This window comes from Mobula birostris, chromosome 20 (genome assembly GCF_030028105.1).
Source record: "Mobula birostris isolate sMobBir1 chromosome 20, sMobBir1.hap1, whole genome shotgun sequence".
In the NCBI taxonomy this organism is placed as follows: Eukaryota; Metazoa; Chordata; class Chondrichthyes; order Myliobatiformes; family Myliobatidae; genus Mobula; species Mobula birostris.
In genome coordinates, this window is record NC_092389.1 from 55,717,314 (window position 1) to 55,732,003 (window position 14,690).

At 46.0% G+C, this 14,690-nt stretch overlaps 1 pseudogene; it reads left to right on the top strand.

Annotated features, from left to right (window-relative positions):
• The first annotated feature begins 4,298 nt into the window (after positions 1 to 4,298).
• On the top strand, positions 4,299 to 6,760 carry LOC140185205 (probable G-protein coupled receptor 139; annotated as a pseudogene).
• Positions 6,761 to 14,690: the final 7,930 nt, after the last annotated feature.

Here is a 14,690-nt window from a genome sequence, read left to right on the forward strand (position 1 = left end):
GGACGTATACCTTGAATATTCATTTCCCAGGCCCTGTCCACTTGAAGCCATGTCTCTGTTATTCCCACAACATCATACTGACCAATTTCCAACTGTGCCTCAAGCTTATCCACTTTATTTCTTATACTCCGTGCATTCATATACAATACTTTTAATTCAATACTCCCCTCACCTCCCATATCAATTCCTGTTTCGCTTGGCCATACTGTACGATCCCTTCTTGAGCTTTCTGCTCTGTTGATTCTGCTGTCGTTCTTAACTTTTCTTATTCTGACTTTCCCTTTATCTCCATCCTTATATTTCCAGTTCGTCCCCTCCCGCCCCGCCCCCCGCCCCACTACTTAGTTTAAACACACCCGTGTTTCAGAGGCAAACCTACCTGCCAGAACGCTGGTGCCCCGCTTATTAAGGTGCAACCCGTCCCTTTTAAACAATTCATCCTTACCCCGAAACATACCCCAGTGGTCCAAGAATGTAAATCCTTGCTTCCTGCACCAGTTCCTCAGCCACACATTCAGATCCATTATCTCCCTGTTCCTGCCCTCTCCAGCACGAGGAACTGGAAGCAAACCGGAGATAAGCACTCTGGAAGTCCTGCTTTTCAGCCTTCTCCCGAGTTCTCTGAAGTCGCGCTGTAGAATGTCTTTCCTCTTCTTCCCCACGTCAGTTGTGCCGACATGCACCACCACTTCCGGATGTTCACCTTCACTCTTGAGGATGTCCTGCAATCGGTCCATGACATCCTGGATCCCGGCACCAGGGAGGCAACACACCATTCCTTAAATCTCACCTGTTGCCTCAGAAACCCCTTTCTGCACCTCTCACTATGGAGTCCCCTACTACCACGGCTCTGCCTGACGTCTCTCCTCGGCTTTGCTTCAGCGCCAGTTGTTGACTGGCTGACCTGACCGCCTCTCAGGCTGGCAGTGTCTTCTGTCCCGACAGCTTCCAAGAGGGTGAACCTGTTTATGAGAGGTACATCCCCCGGGGTCTCCTGTACTTCAAACATCCTTTCCTTCCTCATCGTCGCTCCTCTTCTCTCTTCCGCTATCCTCGATGTAACGACCTCGCTGTAGGTCCTGTCCAGAAATCTCTCGTTTTCCCGGATGAAGCTGAGGTCATCCAGTTGCCTCTCCAGTGCTGCAACACGGTCCTTCAGAAGCTGAATCTGGACGCATTTTCCGCAGTTGTAGGAGCCAGAGATACCATCAGTGTCCCTGACCTCCCACATCATGCACGCAGCACACTGAATCAGCCTAGCGGTCATTTCTTCACCACTTCTCACCCTCTCTCCAACTGTGGCGTAGTCTTCTCCCTCAGCCTCCTCGCCGAAGACTCACTTTTCTCACAAGGCCCTTGCCTCGACAGGCCGCTCCCCAGAGCAAACCTTGCTTATATTAGCTGATAATTTGAGTAATTAGTTTCACCTGCCGCACCTCCGCCGACCTTGAAGGTCTGTGTTGCTGGCTGCTCACGACCGGCTTTTAAATCAACCGCTCCTGCTCAGCCAATCCCCGCACTCTCTCCTTCACTGCCGCGCCTCCGCCGACCTTGAAGGGGTTACTGTGGGGGTTTCTTGAAGTTTGGGATTACTGTGGCTGAAGCTCTCGTCAGGAAAATGGACTTGGGCGAGATGCTTTTTTTCCCCCCACCCGGAAGGCCGTAATAAGCGCAAATGGCAAGGGAAGACGGGGACCAGATTTGCAGCCTGGTCTCGGCGTCTTCTCAGGATTTGCCCCTCTGGGTGGAGTCTAAGTAATAGGCACCCAGCTTCATTGGATGTTTCAAGGTTCTCATGAAAGTAAACTCTTCCGCTTACACCTTGTAGCTCCAGGGATCGATCCCACCTTCCACATTTCCAAACTCAAACCTATAAATACCAACCCGTTTGCCCCACCACCATCAGTCCCGCTGTCGCCCATGTTTGTTGCTGGGGAACAGGTCTTCATGGTAAAATGAACTCGGGACTCACGGACTGTTCGGCATGTTGGACAGTTCCTCGTGGACTGACTGAGATTCGGAGCCGAGCGACGCCGCTGGGTTCCTGGAGGGGACAACGTGGATCGGGCGCTCATCCTTGTCAAATATCATCATCTCTCCAAGTGGCCAGGGTCGTCAGGATTCGGTCAAAGGACATGGGGCCCTGTTACGATGCGCAGCCAACCACGCCAGCTTCCGAGGTTCAGACGCTCCGATTCTCCAAATTATGGCTAACTGTCGCGGTCCTTTTAAATATTCATGTCTGCTCCACTAATTGGCGTCCATGTTTTGGCGCCAGGATTTTAATATTTAAAGAGCAGCTGAACTGAGCTTCGGTGTTCAAACGTCAGCTTGACTTTGGGTTCTTGTCTAGCGTCTAGCTAGGAATATGTCATTCCTTTCAGACCCATATTGTGTTTCGATTCTAGTCTCGGATACTCCAGCTCTTGGGTCCTTACCATCCTCGCCTTGTTTTCTTGTCGTAATTCCCACTTGAAACAGCCGACAGGCAACTTGCTAACCACCTCAGCTCGAAATACTAGACAATCTGCAGATGCTGGAAATCCAAATCAACACTCACGGAATGCTGGAGGAACTCAGCAGGCCAGGAGGCTTCAAAGGTAAAGAGTAAACAGTCGATTTTTCGGGCTGAGTCCCTGCTTCAGATTGACTTACCTCCACATCTGCAAATATTCAGAATGAAGTTTATTCCATTCTGTTAGGTCAGTGAAGATGTCTGGGGCAAACTTTTCAAACACCAGACACTCTGTCGAGGATGCCATGCAAACAGTGAGTACACTGAAGCTGACTCTGCCCTCATGGAAGATGCCAACATCTATTTCGCTCAGGTAAGTGAAATCAATCCGGCATCACAGAGTGAACTGAACGAAATTCGCGATGATGTAAAAGGAGGAAATCTGCTGATGGAGGGACCTGATGAAGAGTCTCGGGTCGATACATCGACTATTTATTCCCATCCAGAGATGCTGCCTGACCTGCTGAGCTCCTCCAGAACACTGTGTGTATTGCTCCAAATCTGCAGCAAGGTCAGGCAATACTGTGAGCATCGCTGGCCATCTGTTCCAAAAGAAGCTCACCAACGCAGACCTTACTGGCGTCAAGAAAACATACTCACATGCTTGATTGTTTGCTCCATACTCGTCATTCCTGCTTCTCAAAAGTCAAGGATATCAAGACATCGAGAAACGTCGCCGTAGAGCAAGGCAATCCGTGTGGTGGCCCGGTCTGAGCACACAGCTAGGAGATTACGTAAAGACATGTGAAGCATGCGGAAACCTGTACAAAAATCATGCGGAACCCTTTCCGTCGCGCAAAATTCCAACACTGTCGATGAAAAATTGCGGGCACAGACATCTTCGAGCTGAAAAGAGACAAATATCTTCTCACTCTTGATCACTCCTGGAAAGCTGAGGTGTCCAAGCTGTCCTCAGCAGTTTTTCAGCAGCTGAAAGCTGTATTCACTCACCATGGAATGCCAGAGACACTTGTGTCACACAAAGACCCGCAATTCAGCAGCCCAGAATCCAAGGCCTTCGGTAGGGAATATGAGTTCAAACACCAGACAAACAGTCCCTGAGTTTGATGGCCGTGCATTAGGTTTCGGGTGAATCCTGAAGGAGCCCTCAAAGGTTCTGACTGTGACTAAGTTACTGCAGAAGTCGGAGAGTTTCGTGAATCTGAAAGTATTTATTCATCACCACAAACAGACATTTTCTTAGGGACTCTCTCGGTAGAGTCCCCCAGACAGAAACTTTATCAAGAGTTTAAACACTTGAGGAGAATGGTAACAGTAGTAATTCAATACAATTTCACAAGCTACAATGACAGACTATACTTCAATATTCAGCAAATGATTCTGTTGAAGCACACATTCACATTGGAGAACATTTAATTGATGACAGCGACAGACGCAAAAAGCTGTCAGAACTCAGCAGGCCAGGCTGTATGAATAAAAACGAGTACAGTCGACGTTCCGGGCCGAGACCCTTCGGCTGCACTGGAAGAAGAGATCAGTCAGAGTTAGAAGGGGACCTGCTGAGTTCCTCCAGCATTTGGTGTGTGTTACTTGGATTTCCAATATCTGCAGATTTTATCTTGCTTTTTTTTTTATTTCATAAGGCAGCTCGGAAGGTTCAGGTATCTTTGTCAGAAGAAATAAAAACTCACACAATTAATTCACTAAATTAATCTCAATGTGTCATCCCGGGAATTGAACCTGTCTGATGTAATGTGTTTATAAATCATTTAAAAACCTTTATTGTTAAATCTGTTGAAATCTGTCCCTGTGGAGTTGCTAAATGGTATTAAAAACCCCAGGTATGTGCTGCCTTAGCATTTCATTCCGAGAGATCGCCTGTAGCACGGGGAGACAAATCACTGGACAGAGAAAATGTCTGCAATGTTGGATCGGTACGAGAGTGTGGAGAAAATATTGTACGTGTTGATTGCCGTCATTGGAGTTCCTGGTGAGTGAGCAGAGCAATTCATGTTTGGTGTTTCTGTTAACCGCTGTGAACCTGGTTGTGTTAATTTGACGATCATCCAACCTGATGAACATTGCACAAATATCGGTCAGAGATATCGATCCTGTTAATGCAACAGTCTGATTTTTCATATTTAATGACACGAGGAGCAAAGCCTCCGACTCTCCTCTAACTAACGGGATCGACTCCAACGTTGCTGTGCCTTTAATGACACCTTCTCCAGATTTGTCCCAGTGCTGGGGACAAGCAGCTCTCCGGGAAGGGATGGGTGGCAGGGTTTTAGCGGGACCTTGTCCCAGTGCAGTGGGCAGGCAGCTCTCCGGGAATGTGTGATGGGGAATGTTTTAATGGGACATTGTCCGGAGTTGTAGTAGTGCTGGAGACAGGCAGCTCTCCGGGAAGGGATGGGTGGTAGGGTTTTAGCGGGACCTTGTCCACAGTTGTCCCAGTGCAGGGGACAGGCAGTTCTGTGTGAAGGGGTGAATAGGCGGGTTTTAATGGGACCTTATCTGGAGTTGTGCCAGTGCTGGGGAGCGAGGTTCTTCAGCAAGGTAATACGGGGTCAGTTTAATGACACCTTGTCTGGAGCAGCCCTAGTGCTGGGAACAGGCAGCTCACCGGGAGGGTGTGACTGAGAGTGGTTCGCATTGTGAAGTTCGCTCTTTCTGAGCTATTAGTCAGAGCTACACTATAGTCCTATACTTCACGTCTCCCTGTAAAGTCTGTCACGGTCGGATCCCACTGCCTGTTGGTTGATAATTGCGTCTGATCCCCTGAACCAGAATCCACCAATCTGTAGACGTGTTTTATCGAATTGAACTGCGCTGTAGAATTAATCCATTAAGGCAGCCACCCAGCCTCAGGTTACTAAATGTTCCTGTTTGCTCCCTGTGACCCATCGTAAATCGGGGCAACGCTTCGTCGTGAAGAAGGGTCTCGGCCCGATAGGAGAGATTGTTCAATTCCATGGGTTCTGCCTGACTTGCTGAGTTCATCCAATATTTTGGGCGTCTTGCTCCCCTCTGCCTCCCTTCTCGGCCCCATCAGATGCTGAGTTTCCAGAGGCTTGGTCATTCACGGTTAAATCAGTGAAACCGGCCCCATCGGCGACTGGGATCGGGATCAGCACCGATTGTTGCTCAAACAACTGGTTTTTATCGCCGACGATTGCCCTCGCATCGTCCTCTTTCCACACCGGAGATGGCAGGTCAGAGACAGGGTGACCCGTGTCTGCTGTTAGGTTAGCAGCCGTTCACAGACTCCAGCACTCCTGATCTTCAGCTGAATAAACCTTTGTTAATTCCCGAAGAATGTGTTCAGTGATGCCCAGTCTCCCTCTCTCTCTCCCTCTTTCCCCCTCCCCCTCTCCAGTGAATTTAGTGGCGATTGTGATCCTGTCCCGGGGAAAGTGCGGCCTCTCTACCTGCACCACTCGCTACCTGGTGGCCATGGCAGCGGCCGATCTACTGACTATTGTCACCGAGGTCTTGTTTCAAATCAATTTGTATTACTTCACGTGGAATGTACTGGACATCACCCCTGTGTGCAGTGTTATCGATTCACTGACGTACGCAGCCACAGACTGTTCTGTCTGGTTCACCGTCACTTTCACCTTTGATCGGTTTGTCGTCATTTGCTGCCAGAAGCTGAAAACAATATATTGCACCGGGAAAACTGCGGCTGTGGTTCTAACAACAACCGGCGTGCTGTTCTGTCTGAAAAACATACCCCGATACTTCACACGGGAACCCTTGGTGATCATCGACAATGTACCGTGGTTCTGTAATCTCATAGACAATTATGTCACTGACCCCGGGTGGGTAGGATATGACTGGCTCGATACGGTTTTAACTCCGCTCCTCCCTTTCGCTGGGATCCTGCTGCTCAACGCTCTGACAGTCAGACACATTTTAGTGGCCAGTCGGGTCCGTAAGGGGCTGAAGGGTCAGAGCAAGGGGGAGAACCGCAGTGACCCGGAGATGGAGAGCAGGAGGAGGTCTGTGGTTTTACTCTTCACCCTCTCCGGCAGCTTCATCCTCCTGTGGATGACACAGGTTGTAAATATCATATATTATCAGGTCTCAGGAAAGGGATTTGATTTCAATGATTCCGAATGGATCTTTCACTACGTGGGGTTTTTGCTGAGGAATTTCAGCTGCTGCACGAACACATTTATCTACGTGGTGACTCAGTCGAAATTCAGGGAGCAGTTGATCAGCGCGGTGAAATATCCGGTCACCTCGGTGCTTCAGTTCATGAATAAAGCCGCGTCCTGAGCACAAGCCAGAGGCGGCCGCTGTGTCTCCAATACGGGCTCCAGCTCCTCACATTTACCGCCTGATCTCCCAGGTGTTGTTCACGAGCGGATTATCCCATTGACCGACAGCTCCGCCACATCAGGACAGTGTGTGCTTGGGAAGGATAAAGCACCATCCAGGAGCCTCAGTACCTGATTGGCCCAGCCAGATATCAGTCCAAGATGTACTCCAGAATGCCACCCAGTCACTGGTCTGCTGATATGTCCATCTATTCCCATTCCAGCCCACCAATTTCACAGTCTCCCGTTCCCAGAAGACGACATGGGGTCTCCTCTGATGCTGATGAACTAATCCAGCATCAATCGCACCCGTCTCCTCCTCCTCCCCCCACTGAATGATTGGCCGATTTGAAAAATAGGGCGGGCTTTGGATAAACGGCGGTTGTCTCTCCAACTTAAAGGCGCATTCCCGCTACTAACTCGACTGGAGTGTGGTGCGCAGAATTGGGAATAAGACCCTCACTCTTTTTTTTCTAATGAAAGCTAAATTACTCCAACAAACCCTACATATTGTAAGTTATGAAATGCAATACCGTGAGTTACGTTCGTCCCTCCCCAAGTTAAGAATGTTTTAAAATTATAGATATCAGCCCCCCAAAGATCGTAATGAAGCCTGCATTTGAGTTATTTCTACATGATATGCTTCACCCTGAAGTAGTAGGTGTTCAACTGTTTCATAATGACAAAACCTACACGACCCAGAACGATATTTTGCAGCACAACATAATGTACAATTGAGCACAGTATAGCCAATTCGGAGCCGTATCGATATAATTATTTCCGTCCTTTTTCTTACTCCTTTCTCCCACAAACTTAACAGTTTTATGTAAATGTGTCTCCCCTTGTGCCCATTAACCCGTCAGTCTTGCCAGAAGAACCAACCCTACAAACCTCAGCTTCTGATTTGTTCATTGGGAGGTCTTCATCCATTGTTGATTTTTTAACACTTGTAACTAAACAGTCAACCCGCCCATTCCTCTGAGCAGTTCTGTGTGCAGAGACCCACAAGAAGGGGACATAAAGAACAATACTTTGAATATGAAATAATGTTTCATGAGTTCCCAATAGTAAATCTGACCAACTCCTAGAACGTGTCTTAAGATGATCATCAAAACCGAAAAAGCGTCTGAACAAATTACAATTTTACATGGACAAAATTCCTCCACCTACTTTAAGCCTGAAAAGATGGCAGTACGTTCTGCTGTATATACTGTAAATGGTTGGCGAGTCCTTTCTTCATCGTCACCTGTTCCTCAGGCACAAAAACAGCCACACCAACATTCCCACTTAAATTATTTTTGATTAGTCTGAATTAATGGTTGACATATCGTAATAATTTCCTTCATACTCTGTTGAATCAACAGACTCCCGGGCATAACAGAATCCTTGGACTTTATTGAACTGTGTGACCAAATATTGAATAGTCAGAGGGAGAACAAGGTGGGGTTTCAGAGAATGTGACCGTGGGCAACCTTGCGTAATTCAGCAATCCCGCCTTCCCAGCGTGATAAGATCCCAGCACCTAAAAGTAAAAACACTCTTCCTGTGGTGTTTCCAATAGTCTTCCAACCCAACTTTAATGATCATTTCTTTGCCGCTCAAATTTATCCAGTATGTTAACATCGACTGCCATCTCCATAAATGTAATTGTAATTGTCCCATTTCAACCAGTAAAGACAAAACAAGGGACGACCTTACTGCATCACAACACAATCTTAAAGCCTGTGGTTGTATCACACCCGTATAGTTGAATATTAATCTAATCCATAAGCCACACAACCATAATCAAGAACAGATCCAATTAAACAGATGAAAATGGTCAAGAGTGATATCATGTAGCACGCCAGAACACCCACAGACACCTGAGAATATTTAATACTCCTTTATATTGTTGTTTTACTGATATGGCGCTTCTGTGTCAGCTTGTTATCGACCCACTTGCCTGGAAATCTTACCACTGATATAACTTCAAGAGTTTGACCATATCATTTCAAATCCACTGCAGGTCTATTTATACCATTTGTAAAACAAATAACTTGTGCATTAGCTACTGAAAGCTTAAATCCTCATCTGTTTGCCTGTGCTTCAAATTTGTTAATTGCCAATTGCATCCAATATACAGTATCATTGAAATTCCTACCTCTAATCCATAAAGCTGCACCATCTGAATATAGTGATTAACCCACCCCAGTGGCTATCTCACAGAAAATATCATTAATCATAATATTAAACAATAAAAGGTTAGTCCTGACGAAGGGTCTCGACCTGAAACGTCGACTGCACCTCTTCCGAGAGATGCTGCCTGGCCTGCTGCGTTCACCAGCAACTTTGATGTGTGTTGCTTGAATTTACAGCATCTGCAGAATTCCTGCTGTTTGTAAAGATTACAAATGCTGCCTTATGGCTTCTCAGTCTCTATCTCATAGAAACCCGAATGCAACTGGCCCACCCGTGCCAGCACAGACTGTCCAAATATAAAACTCAAAAAATATGCAATCTTTCCCTCAATCTTTTTCATAATTTAATCAAAATTCATCCTTCCATAAATATCGTATGCCTTTTCAATGTCAGAAAATGCTATTACATCATTATTTAATTGTACTTTCTTAATGTTATCTTCTAAACCAAAAACTGAATCTAATGTCATATTAGCCTTCTGAAATCCATATTGATAAAGCTATATATCACCTTTTTTATCCAAAATATATTTCAAACGCTCGATTTATAAAACTGAGGGGTTAACGATAAGGCCTGCAACTGGAAGTATCAGGCGTAGAGCCTCTAGAATGCCTTTTTTCATGACTAAAGAAGCTAGCCTCATCTATAAATGCGATTTTAAAATCTTATTATCTCAACAGACTTGTCAGTCAGATGGTTAATCATAAATTAACACATTATCGTTTCCTGGAGACACTTGACCTGCATTAATAATAACCAAACACGAACAGGAGAAAATCTGCAGATGCTGGAAATTCAAGCAAAATACACAAAATGCTGGAGGAACTCACCAGGTAAGTTTTTTTTCTTTTTTTTTAATACCTGCCGTCCTACAGATGTGCCTCTGCCCAAACTTCGACTGTACTCTTTTCCAAAGCTACTCCCTGCCTTGCTGAGTTCCTCCAGCATTGTCTGTGTGTTTCCCGAATTGATAATAGCCTTCTTAAGTTCACAGAAAGAGAATTCTACATCAGTGATACTATCACTACTACGACTGACTTTCAATATGTTGCACGGGGCGACTGAGGAGAACTCAAGTGCAGGACACCGGCACGTCGACTGAGTTGGGGATGCTGGCGTAGACGTAAACGTAGAACAGCAACCGGGAGGAATCTTGACAAGGTAACGGGATCTACAGGGACTGTCTTGAAACTAAAGCTGAACTCGAAACTAAATTTAGAACTAACGGTTCTAAGCGAACGAGAGAACGAAGTATCATACAAAGATAGAACAACAAACTGGCGACCTGTGATTGCGACTCTATCGCACTCATTTCACAGTCTCTGATGCAAACCAGATGTACTGTAATTAAGTAAACTAGCAGCAATTGGAAATCTAATGACTGAAATTAGGGCATAATCAGGGAGAGAGGATTGTTAAAGGGGAACAGCCAAACGGAACCATGACACAATGCGTCAGGGCATTCACAGAGAACCTCATCTCTACATTTTCATTTTACTGAACGGCAACTCAGCCAGTGATAACAGCGGACAGAGATGGGTCTGAGATACAATAGGTCGGGTGGAAATCTGCGCCATGTTCCGGCCCCTCTATTCTGCTCCATTGCCATGGTGGAGTTCAGCGAATTACTTCTGTGGGTGGTCGCTGGTCTCGGCGTCCACAAGGACAGGCGTGGTTCCCTTTCGACGCCTCGGTCAGTCCGTTCCCAGATGTTTGCGGTGGCTGAGGAAAAGTGATTTTGCAAGAACCGAACAAGAAATACATAACTACAGCTCCCAGAAGGCCCTGCGGACTGCCCTGTTCGACAGTTGCAGCTGATTGAGCGCGGGGCCCGACCGGAGTTGTAGTTCAAATCAAAAGCGGGTGCTTATGAATTAAGTTCAATAGTTTCTGTTTGAACAATTTGTGTCATTTGTATACTATTAGGCAGGAACTTGGGAGGATAAATTTGGAGCAGATTTATTTCGGGAAATGCTAGGCAGAAATGTGGCAAGTAGAAGAAAAAAGTTTACCAACGTTTCGAGAAATTTGGTACTGTTAGAATTCTAGAAAATTACAGGGATGGCAGGAAGGAGATGAAGAATGAAATTGGGAGGGCTAGAAGTGGCCATGAGTAGGCATTGGCGAGCAGGATTAAGGAAAGCTCCAAGGCATTCGACAAGTATGTGAAGAGCAAGAGGACGAGCCGTCTGTGAACTTGACCAATCGGGAGCGATTGTGGAAACATGTGCCTGGAGTCCAGAGCCGGTAGCGGAGGTACTTAATGAATACTTTGCTTCAGTATTCACCAAGGAAAAGGACCTTGGCAGTTGCCGGGTGCAGCGAGCTGAAACATTTCAGCATATAGAACTTAAGTAAGAGGATGTGCTAACTTTGAAAGGTACAACGTTAGATAAGTCGCCGGGATCGGATAGAGCACAGCCCATGTTAATGTGGGAAGCAAAGCAGGAGATTCCTGAGTCTCTGGCAAAGATCTTTACATCATAAATAGGGATGGGAAAAGTACCAGAGGATGGGAAGTTTGCAAAGGAGGTTGCAATGTTGGAGGCGAAGCACAGGAGGTTCATGAAGTTGACTCCAGAGATGAGGGGGTTAGACTATGAGGTGAGATTGAGTTACCTGCGGCGGTACTTGCTGGAATTCAGAAGATTGATAGGAGATCTTAGAGAAACGTACACAATTATGAAAGGGATAGATAAGATAGAGGTAGGGAAGTTGTTTCCACTGGTAGGTGGTTCTAGAACTCGAGGGCATAGCCTTAAGATTCGGGGTGTAAACTTAGGACGGAGCTGAGGATAAACTGCTTTACCCCGAAGTGTGGTAAATCTCCGGAATCCTCTGTCCGATGGAGCAGTGGAGACGAAAACACCGAATATATTTAAGACAAGGCTGGATAGAGTTTTGCATAGTTGAGGAATTAAGGTTATGGGGGAAAGGCAGGTAGGTTGAGATAAGTCCATGGTCAGATCAGCCGTGATTTTACTGAATGGCTTGATGGGCCTGATCCTGTTTCTAATCTCCTAATGTTCTAAGTGCTGTTCCCTTTTTCAGGAAAGGAAGTAGAGATGACCCGGGAAATTATAGACCAGTGAATCCTAATTCAGTGGCGGTCAAGTTGTTTGAAAAACTCCTGAGATGCGGGATTCATAAGCATTTGCAAGAAATAATCTAATTAGTCAGATCGGCTTTCTCGAGGGTAGGTTATGCCTCACGATCCCGGTTGAATTCTTTGAGGGTGTATCAAAACACATTGACGAAGGTAGAGCATTGGGATTGATTTCAATGTATATTGATTTCAGTATTTGAAAAGTATCCCCGAGGAAGAATCATTCAGAAGTTAAGGAGGCATGGAACCAAGAAGAACTTGCTTTCTGACACCACAATTGCCTTGCCCACAAGGTAAAGTGTGTCTGTAGATAGTTTGTATTCTGCACGGAGAATGATGACCAGTAGTGTTCCGCAGGAATCTGTACTGGGCCCCTCCCTTTTGGGATAGTTCTAAATGAGCCGGACGGGAAGTAGAAGGGTGGTTTAGTAAGTTTTCTGATAACACAGAAGTTGAGGGTATTGTGGACGGTCTGGTGGGCTGTCAGACATCACAGAGAGAAATATATAGGATGCAGAACTGGGCTGAGAAATAGCAGATGGATTTCAGTCCATATAACTGTGAAGTGGTTCCTTTCAGTAGTCAATCGTGAAGAATATAATATTAATGGTAAGACTCTTGGCAGTGTGGATGATCAGGGAGATCTTGGGGTTCCTGTCCATAGGACTCTTGGAGCTGCTGTGCAAGTTGACACTGTTGTTAAGAAGGCGTATGGTGTGATGACCTTCTTCAGCTGTGGGTTTCAGTTCAAGAGCAGTGAGCTAATGTTACAGCTATATAAGACCTTAGGTAGACCAACTTGGAGACTGTGTACAGTTCTGGTCACCTCACCACAGGAAGGACGTGGATACTATAGAGAGTATTCAAAGAAAATTTACAAGGATGGTGCCTGGATTGGAGAGTGTGCCTTCTGAGACTAGGTTGGGTGAACTTGGCCTTTTCTCCTTGGAGCGTCAGAGATTGAGAGCTGACCTGATAGAGGTGTACAAGATAATGAAAGGCATTGATCGTGGATCGGATAGGACAAAGAATGGCCAGCGGCTTTTACCCCGCAGGGCTGAAATAGCTAACACGAGCGTTATAGTTTTAAGGTTCTTGGAAGTAGGTACAAGGGGATATCGCAGGTAAGATTTTGACACAGAGAGTAGTGGGTGCGTGGAATGCACTGCCAGCGATGGTGGTCGAAGCGGATACATAGAGCACAGAACAGTACAGCACAGTACAGGCCCTACGGCCCACATTGTTGTGCCGACCCTCAAACCCTGCCTCCCTTATAACACCCCCACCTTAAATTTCTCCATCTACCTGTCTAGTAGTCTCTTAAATTTCACTAGTTTATCTGCCTCCACCACTGACTCAGGCAATGTATACCACGCACCAACCACTCTCTGAGTCACAAACCTTCCTCTCATATCCCCCTTGAACTTCCCACCCCTTACCTTAAAGCCATATCCCCTTGTATTGAGCAGTGGTGCCCTGGGGAAGCGGCGCTGGCTATCCACTCTACCTATTCCTCTTATTATCTTTATACCACTATGATGTCTCCTCTCGTCCTCCTTCTCTCCAAAGAGTAAAGCCCGAGCTCCCTTAATCTCTGATCATAATCCATACTCTCTAAACCAGGCAGCATCCTGGTAAATCTCCTCTGTACCCTTTCCAATGCTTCCACATCTTTCCTATAGTGAGGTGACCAGAACTGGACACAGGCTGATAACTCGGAGGCTGGAGCTGAGCGACAGACTGGGAACTGGACTGCAGATGCTGGAAATTCAAGCAACACACACACAATATGCTGGTGGAAAGCAGCTGGCCAGGCAGGATCTACAGGAAGTGCAGACGAAGGGTCTCGACCCGAAACGTCGACTGTACTTCTTCCTATAGATGCTGCCTGGCCTGCTGCGTTCACCAGCATTTTGTGTGTGTCACTTTAAATGACGCAAGTTTTCCATTCTTCGGGCACATTTCTCCATTTATCAAATAAATCCCTGGAATGGTCAGGTGAAATAGCAGAGAATTCGACCCACCTACGATAAAAACCATGTTGGCTTCATTTATTTCGTTGACCCAGATTACGGTATTAATCCAAAATTTGGAATACAATTTCTGCCAATGCAGCGATCACATCAGCGCCTTTTTGTTGTTTCTTGCATCACATAATTACATTTATTTTGCTGATTTTACTGAAACGGTAAAACTACTAACATTCGTTCACCTGGCTGCAGAAATATAGGCATATTTACCAAACGTAAAAAAAAAAATTGAAGTCTATTTCAACTTCCGTCAACGCTTACAATTTGATTTACGTTTTACCTGCAGAAGCGACCGTTTAACGTAACCAGACGTTTCAATCCACCCTTTACCTCCTCCCTGAATTTCCTCTGTGACAGAGTGTAGATACACGTGTTGGTGCAGGTACTCAGAAACTGCAACATGAACCCAAACTGTTGCAGGATGTACGACGGGGTATTCAAATATTTGTCTTTGTGAGAGTAATTCTGAACTTGCCAGTTCATAGTATACACAATAAAGGGGATCCACAACAATATGAAATTGGCTGATAGAGCGAACAACAAAATTATTGATTTTCTCCGGTTCTCCACCTCTG